At 38.1% G+C, this 14479-nt stretch overlaps 1 protein-coding gene across 2 annotated transcripts in view; it reads right to left on the reverse strand.

Moving 5' to 3' along the window:
- Positions 1-314: 314 nt before the first annotated feature.
- Positions 315-14479, reverse strand: part of LOC144218377 (uncharacterized) — a 220210-nt gene continuing 206045 nt past the window's right edge. Inside the window, exon 6 of one of the 2 annotated variants that reach the window (XR_013331132.1) lies at positions 315-508. The gene's annotated coding sequence lies outside the window, so the exon portion shown is untranslated. Of the gene's footprint in view, positions 509-528; positions 680-14479 lie in introns of those variants that run through there. The other variant, XR_013331133.1, reaches the window with a different exon arrangement.

Raw genomic sequence — 14479 nt, forward strand, 5'->3', positions numbered from 1 at the left:
AGTCTTATTTCACCTTTCCAATGATGTACAAATATCAATTAGCAATGTGGTATTACCAAAGACAATGAAAGAATCCTGCATTCTCAGTCAGTTCCAGACACAAAGAGACCAGACTGGACCTTTCCATTACAGGAAAGAAATTAGTCTGGTCACTTCTCCTATAGCAGTGGTCTCTATATTCAATACAAAGCCATCTCTTATACCTTTAAGTCAAAATATGTAGTATATGAAACCAACTGGTTAATGGTGTTGAATATATTTTAAACATGAATTAGGAAAAAAAAAAAAAACACCCAGAATCTTGATTGCCGGTTTTTAATGTCTTGACAGGTTTACAAACCTAAAGGCACACGGGCAAGTGTGCAGTAATTTGGTCAACCCAGATTAGTCTAGACAGCTATGTGAACTGTCTAAGCACTCATACTCAAACCACCTATATTATCTAAATGAGCTGGATAATCTATGCCAGTTCAGGTCCAGTTAGGTACGGTCTTGGCTGACACACATTCTGGAAATGAAAAAGAAAAGAAAAAATAATGATGCTCGAGTTCACAAAGTTGGTTTGGAATCCTCACAGACATTTTCTGACAAGCAACTGTTGGCAATCTTTCCTTTTTCCTTATGCTGGAAAGGCTCTCAGAAAAGCTTTCTCGCATTATCCTGGTACTTATAATATGACCTAGAAAAAATTGCAGAGGAAGACAAAAATGGGTACATAATATTTTTAAGTCCATCCAAATTCTAGTGTTTCAAATCAACCTACTTTAGGTTTGAAGAAATATCTGGTCACTCGTACGATTCATTATCGCTTCCTCAGCTCTGGTTCCATGCACATAAATATGTTTATATTTTTAAATGTGTAGAAATCCTTTGGGGGAAAATACTAGCAACTTTGGTAATACTTTGTATCTGAGGTTTCTATTAAAGGTTGGCTAGCACTCTTTCAAAAGAAAGAGTGTTCCCTGTGTACTACTGCTAAGACATGTAGTCCTCTTAGATAAGATGCACCCCGTCATTGGCTGAGTTCTTCTGCCTTCTAGGTTTAGAAAAGTATGAATAGTCTTCATCTTCACTTTAAAATCCATTCAGAATTGCCTTGCATAAAGTAAGGCAACTAAATTTGAAGTTTAAAATAAGACAATCCTTGCAGGGAAAATCAGTCACTTATCAGTAGAGTTCCATGCAGCTCATTGGAAATTCAGAATTTGGAACACAAATTTAGAATATTGAACGTGGCATTATTCATTGCCTGGCACAGAGTCACGCAAGGCAGCTGGCCAACCAAGCTATCTCTCTACTTACAGGTGAAACAACGGTTTGGAGAATCTTAAAAATTTGAAAACATTCATAAATCAAAATAGGAGGTTTTCTAAGGGGGAAGTTAACACTCTGCCAAGTTAAGCAAAGTAAAGAAGAAAACAAGTCAGCCGTTAAAATGGTTTTCATGACAGACACTTACACTTCCTCAAACAATATCAATTAGTGTCTTTAGAACAGACTTCCCAAAGATGATATTTCAATCAGTATATTTTCTGGATGTAAAGAGCTTTCTTCCATTGTTCAGATGGAGAAGCAGGACAACGGGCAGTGTTGCTGACAGTGGTAGAAACAGGATTTCCGGTGTGTGTTAAGTGCTTACGTGGATATAAGAATTACAGCACTTCTGAAATTCTCAAATGAAAACTTTTCCCTACCTGCAGAATTTCTTAACGTGTGGGCATTCTCATACTTCCCTCTTTACCAAAAATAATTTTGTCTTTTGAGGATCAAAAAAAATCAGGATAAAATGTCTCCTTGTTTTCTGAAGTATGGTCTGTCTTTGTTATGAGGCTCTATCAAGAAAATGGATAAAAAGATACGGGATTCTAAAGGAGAAAATGGAAAATGAATTCTTCCTTACCAGTCAGTTATTGAATTCTTCTTTGTTATGGAAAAATCTAGATGAGGAATCAAGCCAAGGAATTAACTTGATCTACAGTATAAAGAGTTGAGGAAGAAGAATATCCAGGGGCATAACATGGAGAAGACTCCTGGTCTGGGTTCAGGGAGAATTTTAAAGGTTTCGTATTGGAAAATCTCTGAGATGGCAGAGTTAAAGAAAAGAGACAATTAGGATGTGTGGGTCCCTCTGATATGTGAAAGATGTAAGTAAAATGTCAGAGTCTTGCAATTGTTGTACTTTGCTTTGAAGGCTACTTTAGGAAGAGTCCATGCAATGTACCTGCACAGGGTTTTATCCAGGTAACATCCATACTACAAGCTAAGTCACTTATGTCCAAATAGAGTGTCATATTTCTGAATCCTCAACAAATTGTCCCAGAATAAGGCACAAAGCTCCGCCTCTAAGGGCAATAACACCAACCACAACCAAGTTAGGATACACATGAATTTGACTGAGTGGTTGCTAAGAGTCTTTTTAGTCTTTCTTGAAGATTATAATGGTAGTGGCATTTTGAAAATAGTGTAGCATTCACTTGAAATATACAATAGTAAGGATAAAATAGAGCTTTTCCAAATCATCTGGTTAGCATTCCATATGTTCTCTTGTTAAAAAAGAACAAAACCAAAAAAACAAATTTGTGCAAAACAACTACTAGGCATGGATATCATGCTCTTTCCTTTTTTTCCTCTAAAGGAAATACAAATTAGCTAGTAGCACAATTTTACCCATTCACAATCTCTATGCAAGCTACTGCTTGCTCTGAGGTATAGGCTTCTTTGCTCATCAGCAACACTGCCGGCAAACGTGTGTCCATATGATGGATTGACATCAGTTGACCTAGAGCCTCCCTTTGCTTGCTCCAGCCTGGATGATGATTCTAGAGGCAAACTGCACAGCAGTTATCTTGAGACTTCCTTTGCCGTCTTTCTGAGAAGTCTTTTTACTTCTCTTGTTTTGCATTGTTTTTACCAGGCCCCAGATTTTCCTCTTTCTTGGTTATTGCCTTTGTGAAACATACCCTCCAGTATGTCCATAAGAAATGGTGCTAAGGTTGCACATATAAATGAGTCTGCAGTATTTGTCTTTCTCTATCTAGCTTATTTTTCTTGGCATAATGTCTTCCAGGTTCATCCACATTGTCACAAATATCAGAATTTCCTCCTTAAAGAATGAATAGTATTCTATTAAAGTTAAGCTCCACTCCTCTGTATTTACCCGAAGGCACTGAAAATGTATATCCATACAGAAATGTGCACATGGATGTTTATTGCAGCTTTATTCATAATTGACAAAACTTAGAAGCAATCAAGATGTCCTTAGTAGATGAATGGATACATAACCTATAGTACATTCAGACAATGGAGTATTATTCAGTGCTAAAAAGAAATGAGCTAACAATGAATGAAAAGACAAGGAGGAACATGAAATACATATTACTAAGTGAAAGAGGCCAATGTGTGAAAGGCTATTTACTATATAATTCCAACTGTATGACAAGAGGGGCAAAATATGGAGACAATAAATAGATCAGTTGTAGTCAAAGGTGTTCAGAGAACAGAGAATTTTTAGGACATCAAAAATACTCTGTATGATACTATCATGGTGGATATATGTGGTGATACATTTGTCAAATTCATAGAATGTACAACACCAAGAGTGAAATGTAGTATAACCTATGGACTTCAAGTGATTATGATGTATCAATGTAGGTTGATCCTTGGTAAAAAATGTAAAAATATAGTTGAACTCATAAAAGCAGACAGTAAAATGATGGCTGCCAGGGGCTGGGGGTGAGAGGAAATGGGGAGATGTTTGTCAAAGGATACAAAGTTGCATTCATGCAGGGTGAATAAGTTCTGGAGGCCTGATGTACAACACTGTAGCAGTATGTAACTTAATAATATGTATTGTATACTTGAAATTTGCAAAGAGGGTAGATCTTAAATATTCTCACCACATATACATATGCAGGGATGGTAACTGTGTGAGGTGAAGGATGTGTTAAATAACCTGGTAATGGTGGTAATCATTTCACAGTGTATAAAACATATCAAATCATCATGTCCTACTCCTTAAATATGTACAATTTTATTTGTCAATTATACTTCAGTAAAGCCAGGAAAACTTAAAAAAAAAGACAAAAGAGGGGCACCCAGGTGTCTCAGTCAGTTGAGCAATTTCTCTTAATTGTGGCTTAGGTCATTATCTCATGGTTCATGAGTTTGAGCCCATATCAGGCTCCACACTGACAGTGCAGAGCCTGCTTGGGATTCTCTAAACAAACAAACAAACAAACAAACAAACGGGAAAAAAAAAAAAGAGAGAGAGAATGTAAAAAGAAATGGTACTAATGGGCTAAGTTTTTGAGACCTTGCTTGACTAGATACATTTTTATTCTACCTTGACAACTGATTAATGTTTTATTCATTTCTGAGAGAGAGAGAGAGAGACAGCATGACCAGGGGAGGGTCAGAGAGAGAGGGAGACACAGAATCCAAAGCAGGCTCCAGGCTCCGAGCTAGCTGTCAGCACAGAGCACGACGCGGGGCCCAAACCCACGAACCATGAGATCATGACCTGAGCCAAAGTCAGACGCTCAACCGAGCCACCCAGGCGCCCCACTTATTGACAGTTTTGATGACTATAGATTTCTAGACTGAGAATCATTCTCTCTCAGAATGTTGTCATTGAGCTTCCAAGGTTGCTATTGAAAAGCCTGAAGTCATTTCTGTCCCTGCTTCTTTATATGTGACCTTGTAACCTATTCATTTGTATATTTGTCTCTGGAATCTGTTAGGATTTCCTCTTTATTTGCTGTTCTGAATTTCATAGATTTGGGATGCACAATTAGCATTTTTATGGGCTTCTGACATGATGGATATTTTTACTTAGTAATACTTTTACATCTAAAAATTATTATTCTTTGGTTCTGGAAATTTTCCTTGCATTATATCTCTAACAATTTCTTTCCCATCATTTCCTACATTATCTTCTGAGGTAACTTCAACATTTTTGGATATTGGAACTCCTAGAATGATCTTCTAATTTTATTGTCCTTTCCACTTCTATTTTTCTATTTTTAATTTTTTGTTCTTTCTTCTGGAAGGTTTGCTTAAATATATTATTCAACCTTTATAATGAGTTTTTAATGCCTGCTTCATAACTTTAATTCTCCAAAGTCCTTTATAATACACTGAATTGTTCTTACCATAGCATCCTGGTTTCATTTCATGTATTCAATGTCTTCTCTTACTTCTCCTGAGATAATATGTACAGTTTCTTTGAAATTTCTTCCACTCCCTGTATGCTTTTTTCTGCCCTTGGCTTCACTTTTCCTGTTTATTTTAGTCATTGTCTTTTATGCTAAAGTCTCTTCTCAAACATCAAGTAATCTTTGGGTCCCTACCAACTTCAGTAAAGTGGCAAACTGCTGTTTTGAATGCATCTGTGTACATGGATGGGCTTTGGTAAGGAAATAGTGAGCTCTGGTAAGGGAACTGGCTGGTGGGTGCTCTCCAGACTTATCAGTGTTGAATGTGAAATCTTAAATGTCTACTCTCATAAGCCTTTCTCTCAAGTGGGTCAGTTTCCTCAGAGAGAAATTCTTCTCTCTTCTGTCTGAGTGGAAAGATGGAAGCTTTTTTGCTCTGGGAATGAAAATAGAAAAGGGGTATGAGGGTTTCTATGTTCAAATGTAACTTTCCTGAACTCCCTGTTTCCATGTAGCACTTACACCTCCTTCTGCTTTACCTACTGGTATAGATACCAGATCCTCTGTCCTTTCCAGAAATGAAAACTCTAGTCTTCAGCTTGGGTGGAGAAGGGAATATAAAAAGTGTCATCCTATCTTTCAAAAGCATGCAACCAAGCCAGAACTGGACTTATATCTCTACTCTTCCCTTTGGAAGTACATATTACTTTCAATCCCTGACTCTCAGAGGCATATAATATGAGTAGCATGCTGTCCCTTTGTGGCTTTCCACTCTACCTCTCCAAATACTCAGCTATCAACTTTTTCGGTTCAACACAGTCTCTTGACATTTACTTAACAACTTTTTTGACATGACTCATCTGCTCTCATCTTCTCTCACAATCTCTTTTTCTTGTGTGTTGATGCCTTTCGTGCCATTGAATGAGGTTTGTAGAGAAAGTGCAAATAAATACAGGTGGTCAATCTGGCATGTTAAACTGGAAACCTGTGGTAGTTTTTAAACAAGTCTGCTCTTTAACAATGTAATAGTTACAAAGAGACATGAGGGTTCAGAGTCAAGAGTGAAGCAGCATTGTATATGGAAGAAGTTCAGGTGTTCAAGTTAATCTATGCAGCACTAATGGTTATTGACATTAATACCAATGACTTTTGGGGGACACCTCAATGGCTCAGTCAATTAAGTGTCTGACTTTGGCTCAGGTCATGATCTCACAGTTCATGAGTTCCAGCCCCGTATTGGGCTCTGTGCTGACAGCTCAGAGCCTGGAGCCTGCTCTCGCTCTCTCTCTCTCTCTCTCTCTGTCTCTGCTCCACCCCCACTCATGGTCTGTCTTACTCTGTCTCTCAAAAATAAATAAATGTAAAAAATAAAAACAATTCTTAAAAAAAAATTTTTTTAAATACCAGTGACTTTTAGAGGTGCTGATGAAGATGCAGATGAGGAAATGTTTTCAGAGATATTACTTCCACTACAAATCTATTCATCATCATCACTCTCATAGGTAGAAAATAAAATTCTATCAACTTAGTGGCAAATTTAAACTGAAAACTTTTTCTGGCTTTTGTCATCAGGCAGCACCCTATCCATTGGCAAAAAACAGTAGTATTTACATGCCCAAGGAGAATAATTTCCAGACTATGAAAGAGGTCATAATATACAGTCCAGATATGTATTTGATCTTACTGTGTTTTCTTCACCTCTGAGCCTTCACATTTGCCATCCCTTCTTTCAGAACACTATGCTACCTCAGTTCACTTTCACTGATTTAACTCACTATCAATTTTGCTGTCTCCATTTACTAATACTTTTGATAAGAACATTGGTAGTGGTTCAATTTATGGAGTGTTTACAATAAACACATGTGTCATATTATGACTTTACATATTTACTGTTTGAAGAAATTTCAATATGTGGTAGAAATTTCCTTTGCCCCACTTTACAGATAGGAAAACAGAGGCATAATTTATATAGCAGTCTCTCAGAATATTCCCCAGTCTTTGGCTTCAACTTGGTTGTACCTCTTATAATGCCCCTCTTATAGTGGTTAGGACATATACTCTGGAGCCACAGCTTCTTAGGAAAATTGCTTACCCTCTCTGTTCTCTGGAATATCTAACAGAAAAATGTGGATAATAACAGTTCTCATTGTATATGGCTGTCTGAAGACTGAATAAGTTAATACATGGAAACCACTTTGAATAGAACCTTAAGTATGGTAAAGCACTGAATACATGCTAGCCATTACTACAAGCTTCGGTATATTTCTCATTTAACACTTATTACACTTACCAGAATATGAGTTTTTAAAAAAATATTTCAGTGTAATATTGTAAAAATATGTACACACACTATTCCCATCACACAAATGACTTAGAAGCAAATTATTTAGCAATTGAAATGACACTACCACAGTTTCTAATTACTAGGCCCAACATGGCAGCCACAATCCATGCAGATGACAGCCTGTGGATCCCTTTCTCCTCTGTCACAAGGTTAAGTTGGGTCTGCTGCTGCCATCACTGTGATGCATGAGCAGAATCTGAGTTTTTAATTTTCTGTATTCTATTTCTCACCTTGCATAGGATTATGAGCCCCAAGAGGGCAAAGATCATGTCTATGCCATTTAGTGTTATATCCTACCACTTAGTACAGTGCCTAGAAGGTAAAACATACTTAATAAGTAGTTGTTGGATATGAGAACCAATGAATGAATGCTTGTCAAAATTCTACTCCTTTGGGTGAGTTTTACACGTGCAGAAAATAGGTGAGGGTAGAATACTCAATAAGCTTCCAGCAGGAACATTGTCATTACAAGCAGCAAAGGAAAATCCTAAAACAGCTCTAATTTGGAGTAAGAAGCCCAGGCTGTAAGGTCAGTTCTCATGGGTTTCTCACCATGTGATCCTGGACAAATTGATTAATCTCTCTAAGCGTCAATCACCAAATAGTTTCGTATGAAATCAATGACATAATGTACATACTAGCATGCTGTAAGGCAGATATCCCTATAAAGGGTTACTCTGCAAGATTTCTCCCCAGACTATATCAATCTAGAAGCACAGTTGGGGTATTAGTTTAATAAACCTGTCATTCTCCAGGGTGTTTCATGAACTGTTGCTATCCCTGCCACGCTAAGTGCCTGTTAGATTCCTTGTTGATGATGAATATATGTAGATTATTTGAGTGGAGAAAGAGGGGTGTGGACAGGAAGCACTGACTACTCATGCTTCACTCTGCCCCTAAGTTCCTAGAGAACATTGAGAATTGAAATGCTGAGGCAAGTTTTACAACTGCCAAAAGTACATGAAGTCAGCTACAAAACATGCAATATATAAGTAATGGTTCTATTTGTTCTGGCAATGGTCTTGGGGGTGGGGGGTCTCAAAATGCTTAATAAGATAGAGTATAAAAGGAAATACAGTGAGTTTCATCTTTTATATAGACTAATCACCACCTCCTCCAAGTTGGTTGATTCATCATTAATTAAATGATTCATGTATTTGATCAACCAACATCATAGATCATACTCTCTGCTGGTGCTAGGGGTGTGGCTACATGGCCAAGCAAAAAGGAGCAAAACATTTCCTTTCATGACTTAGCCTGGGAGATGCATACTTAGCTACCCCATGTCTCTGCTTCTGAGTTGGAATAATCCTGATGTCTTAACTGAGCAAGCATTAAAGAAACCATAATGGTTAACAGTAGGAGATAGTAGTCTTTCTATAGAGAATATTAGACATGTATTAGAGTATATATTTAATTCAGGATATCATTTCTGAAAAGGAAAGTGAGTTCTGGAAAGAAGGATAAAAAAAATTTTTTAAGAGTTTTATTTATTATTGAGAGATAGACAGACACAGAGCATGAGCATGGGAGGGACAGAGAGAGAAGGAGACAGAATCCAAAGCAGGCTCCAGGCTCTGAGCTGTCAGCAGAGCCCAACGTGGGGCTCGAACTCACAAACCGTGAGATCATGACCTGAGATGAAGTCAGACGCTCAATTGACTAAGCCATCCAAGTGCCCCCCCCAAAATTTTTTTTAAATATGTATTGTATAAAGAAAAATTAAAGGATTTTTATCTAAACAGCAGAAACCAAAGCCTGATTTTAAAACTTTTCATGTAAGAAATGAATGTAAGTAATATACGAGAAATGTGGTTCTCACCTAAGGTAGAATCTCTTAGCATTGGATGATGAGGAATTGTATTGGCAACTGGGAAATATTAGAGTCTCATTTTCAGGAGACCCGTGAACCAGACATCGAGTTGCTTCATGGACGAAGCAGAGTTAAAACCATCTCTCCCTGTGCTTTGCAGTTTTACAGATAAGTGAGAGGACAATTACAATGGATGGCTATTACTTCTGTGTAGAGAAAAAAATAGAGAAAGTGAATTTGTTTTGATTCTGTTTATATTTCTGTTGCAAAGACCAGACCAGCTCCTATAAATCATTTCAACATTATTAGACCTTTCTAATGAGTCAGGCACTGTACTGGGCGATGAAAATATACAAATTTTCCTACTTTGAGTACATTTATAATTTACTGGGGAGACAGAACCAATAGCTACTCACTATCCAATAACTCCTTACTATGTAGCAGGCATTTTGTCAAGTATTTTAAATGCCTGATTTCATTTAATTTTTACAACAATCCTAGGAGGTGTTTATTATAATATCCATTATACAGATACAACAACCTAGGGCCTAAATTGCCAAGGGCCCATAGAGCCAGAAATCAAATCTAGTCTAACGGATACAAAGCCTGTGTGCTCTTGACGGATACTTCCCTTCTTGTGCTATACTCCAAAACAAATGATGGTGATACTGGTAGTCATAATGATAGTAATAACAAGTGAAAGTAACAGTGTTAATAGCAATAATAGTAATAACAAACGATAGTAACAATGATAGTAAATAATAAATGATAGCAATAATAGTAGCAATAATAATATAACAATAGAAGAGAGGTATAAACAGTGTTTGGGGATTAGAGATGATGGGATAATTAATTTCGTTGGAGATCACTGGAAGCCTTTGATAGAAGGTCATTTTAGAAAGACAGCTAACTTTTCACTGATATGTGTGTCCCCAATTCCATAGTAGGCCACTTGAGATGAGTTGCCACACAAGGATGACATTTCTCAACCCCAGTGCCATGGCTGGTTTTTATTGGTAGAGTCTGAGTGACTCTTTCTTTCTGCTAATCAGAATACATATATGAATGCCGCATAAGCAAAACATGAACTTTTATTCTGTTAAGCCACTGACATTTGAAATTTCCTTTTTAAAGCCATCAGCATTGTGTAAACAATATAAAAAGTATTTTAAGTGGGGAGTAGAATATAAGCAATACCATGCAGCCTTGGTGTGTGCAGAGAGGATGAATAATTCCATGATTTGGAGTATAGATGTTGGGGGGAAAGAGAGAAACTAGAGACGTAATTAGGGACCGTAACCATCAGGCACAAAGGTCGAAATCTCAGTAATGGAGATCCCTTGCTATGAGGCAGGTCATAAGTGAAACATATCTCTTTTAAAATTAAAAAATATTTGTAATTCCCATTAGAAATATAGGCAGAACCCTGGATCATGAATAGCTAATTACCCTTCCTATTAAATAAATAGAGCCTTGGTTGTACTTAAAAGATATACACACCCATGCTCACACATATGTGCAGATGCACACACTCACATACACACACATACACATATGCACACACATTCACATGCACACCTGCAAAGCACCATCATGCACTCACACAATTTTTCCCACAAGTAATATTAGACATTATCTATATAATCTCATCAATACGTATTTATATAGCTATTAATTTCTAGAATTGCATCTGTTTGCCTTAAATAGTTTTGTGATGAGGGAAAATGGCAATTTATAAAACCATAGTGCATGGCCTAATGCTTGTATTCTCATTGCCTATGTGATCTCCATTTCCTCTTCTTTGCCTCCTGGAAGTAAGTCACAAATGGAAGGGGTATAACTCAAGGGAAGACAGAAAGCATGTTTTTTTTCACTTCTCTATCTTTCCTTTTCTTCCTATTCTTAAAACACTTTCTTCTATGGATTTCCACAAACTCTCCTCAGGTGGGTTCAGAAGGTCCTGAGAGCTGCCAACACTTCTCCTCTAGTAAGAAATTTGTGCAAAAGGCCGGCTGCTACCCAGAGGGATGTGACAGATGGCAGGGTCACCGTGCCGAGCTCGGATGGCTCACCCAGGTGGAGAGGCATCAGGGAGCTGGAAGCAGAGCCCTGGAAATTATTCCTGGCCTGCTTCAGCTTCTCATATTGACAATTCCACACCCTTCTAATCTGTGAATTTTGGAGGTTGGAGAGCCCAGATGCATGCTTTTTTTCTCCTGAAAGAACAAATTTGTTTGAGTTTTCCCAAGCCGCCATTTCACTGGGGATATATATTATCTTTACTGCATTGCACATTACTTGCTAGCATTCACTAATGCCTAACTCAGTCTACTTTTCTTTACCAGGGCGTGATGCTGTCTTATAAATGATAACCCTAGAGTAACCTCTAACCAGCTTACAAAAGGGCTCCTTAACAACCTTAACAACCGCAGTGCAGCCAAAGCCAAGAGGGCACACACACTGATGTGCCTGATGTGTGGGCTGATGCAACAGCCGAGGTTTTGAAACTGGCCTGATGGAGTAGTAGCAAGTATATGTGGGCAGAAATTGCTGTATAGTTAGGGATAATAAACATTTCCCCTATAGATTGGTTTTTCCTTCCTCCCAACAGCTGTAAGGGAATGCCTTACTCTTAGATATCACTATGGGGTGGGAAAGCCTTACAAGGCAGAGGTGAAGCTTCACATCTAACATTTACTTTCAAATAACAGAAGTAGTAGCAAACGCCAACCCCCTTATCTCTATAGGGTTAATTAGGTTAACGTTAGTATCTCTGCAAGTTACTAGATTGAAGATGTTTACCGCCAGAAAGCAGGAATTCTCTTTATCTATTGCTTTCTTATTAGTGAGATGCTGACCACCATAGTTTTGCTGTATTCAGTGATTGTACCCTGGGACTTTGTCACAAAAGTAACACCAGAAGAAAAACAAGTAAATACCCCCAGGGTAGCAATGGTAGCTGTGTCAAGGTAAAAAGTACCTGTGTTAAATCTGAGAAACTTGTTATTTGAAGAAGCTCCATGACAGGCCCTTTGATATCTTTTTTCCCCAAAGTTGAGGTGACATTGAGCTTGAACCATGTAACACATACTTGTGAGTAGATTTTAGTAATACATATTTTCAAGGAGCTTAAAAAGATTAGAGCACAATTCAAGGACTTGGGAAAGTTTTGTTTATATTAGATTTCTCTATACGTTGCTTCCACGTGGGTCAAATCCACAGCTTTGGTGAACAGTATAACTATATTCTACCTCAAGGGTTTTCAAACTCTTATGTACATAGAAGCACCTGGAGACCTTGATAAATACAGATTCCAGAGCCTCACCCCAGACACTTTGATTTAGCAAGCCTGAAGTGGGGACCAAGATTCTGCATCTTAACAGTCTCGCAGGTAATTCTGACATGATAGTCTTGAAACTGAACCCAGAAATAGAGCTAACTGAGCCCAATGTCAATTAAAAAGTTTGAACTTTCCTTTAGGGTTACCAATAGGACTACACAGTATTGTCGTCATGGAATAATCTTATTTGCCATGATCGAAGTGGGAAAGAGAAAGAAAAAAATGAAAAAGAGAAAGAGGGGATGTCTTATGTTGGGTTTCCAGAAGAAGGAGGCTGACACAGGAATTCTGGTGTTGGTGATTTTTGAGGGAGTGCTCCAAGGAAATAGGGGTAAGGGAAGCAGACCTGGAGAGAAGAAGGAACCAATGACAAAGGGGATCTTGCTGGAGTCCAGCTTCAGCCTGCTCCCATGGGGAGGTCTAGAGCATGAATCACACCACAGAATTGGTCCCCACTTGAGGCCAAGGGTCAGCTTTTTGTGCTTCCATATTAGTCAGACTCAGGTGATGGGCCACACCTGGAGGAGGGGCATAAGCTCCTGGCATCTGTTTGGGGTGGATTCTTTCGGCAGAAAATAATACTCTGGAGGAAGAAGCAGCTGTGAGCTTGCCCAGACAACACTCCCAGTGGGTGAGGGGAGAACACACCAAGCTGGTAAAGGACATTTTGATAAAGCACCAATAGCAACAGCTACATGGAGAAATGTAATCAGGGTAAAGAAAGAATGATAAATACACACTTCTCAGCTCAGGATGATCCAAACAAACAAAAGGTCTGAACGACACTAAAAATCCAGCAAGCCACTTTCTCTGGTACATCCTATCAAGTATTCACATGTTTCTGCATTTTTGAGGATCCACAGAGTTGACACTAGGGTCTGGATAGCAGCCTCTAAAGAAAATTGTGTTCATGAGACTTGAGGACTCAAAGTTATGGGAGACATAAGACCACACACCAAATCAGAATCTTAGAGTGAACAGCTGAGCAGTCTGACCCTCCCCCCACCCAGGCCACAGTTCATCATACTCAACTCTGTGCCATCTGCAAATCTAATGAACACAAATTTTCATGGTGGTTAAAACTAGAATGCAGTGCATCAATAAAGACCACTAATGTAATCAAAATTTAAAAATCCTTTGTGTAGGATAAAGTACCACTAAGATAAGTCCATCTAAGTAAAAGTTCCCTTCTTACACAAAATTCCACGAATGATTTTGTCCATTGAATGCCTTCTGAAGTCAAAGATATGCCCATTACTACATCATTTTTCTTTATCACCCCAATAGCCCCACTTTAGAAGGAAATTAACTGGATAGTATCAGTGAGTTGTATTTGCTCCCAATATCAATACTTTTCTTTAAGGAGTGTTAATAAACCACATGAGTGATTATTTATTCCAAAAACATTGCCAGAGTTTGATAGTATTTTTACCAAACAATAAAGCTTCAGAAATTCCACCATTTGTCCCTTTTCAAAAGCAGGTCTAAACCCATCTTCAGTGCTTTGGCAAGTCTCTCAATCATTCAGATTTCCAAAAGTCCACCTAGAGTAACACTACAGTGTTCTCGGCATGTTCTTCCAGTGCCTTACACTTTAATTCATCTGGACTTTCACTCATGCAAAACCAATAAATGTTTTTCCTCAGTTTGTTTGCTCACCCTAATTGGGCCTCTATATCCTCCTAACAATCCTTGTTCTCACGTGTGCAGCTTGAAGTTGATCTTCCTTGCTTGTAAACATAAACTCAAAGTAGGATCTAAATAATTTTTTCTATTACTTTTAGACATGTAGCTATTGCAGCGTTTATAGATCTACTTGTATGCTCCCT

This window comes from Crocuta crocuta, unplaced genomic scaffold (assembly GCF_008692635.1).
Source record: "Crocuta crocuta isolate KB4526 unplaced genomic scaffold, BGI_CrCroc_1.0 scaffold39, whole genome shotgun sequence".
Lineage (NCBI taxonomy): Eukaryota > Metazoa > Chordata > Mammalia > Carnivora > Hyaenidae > Crocuta > Crocuta crocuta.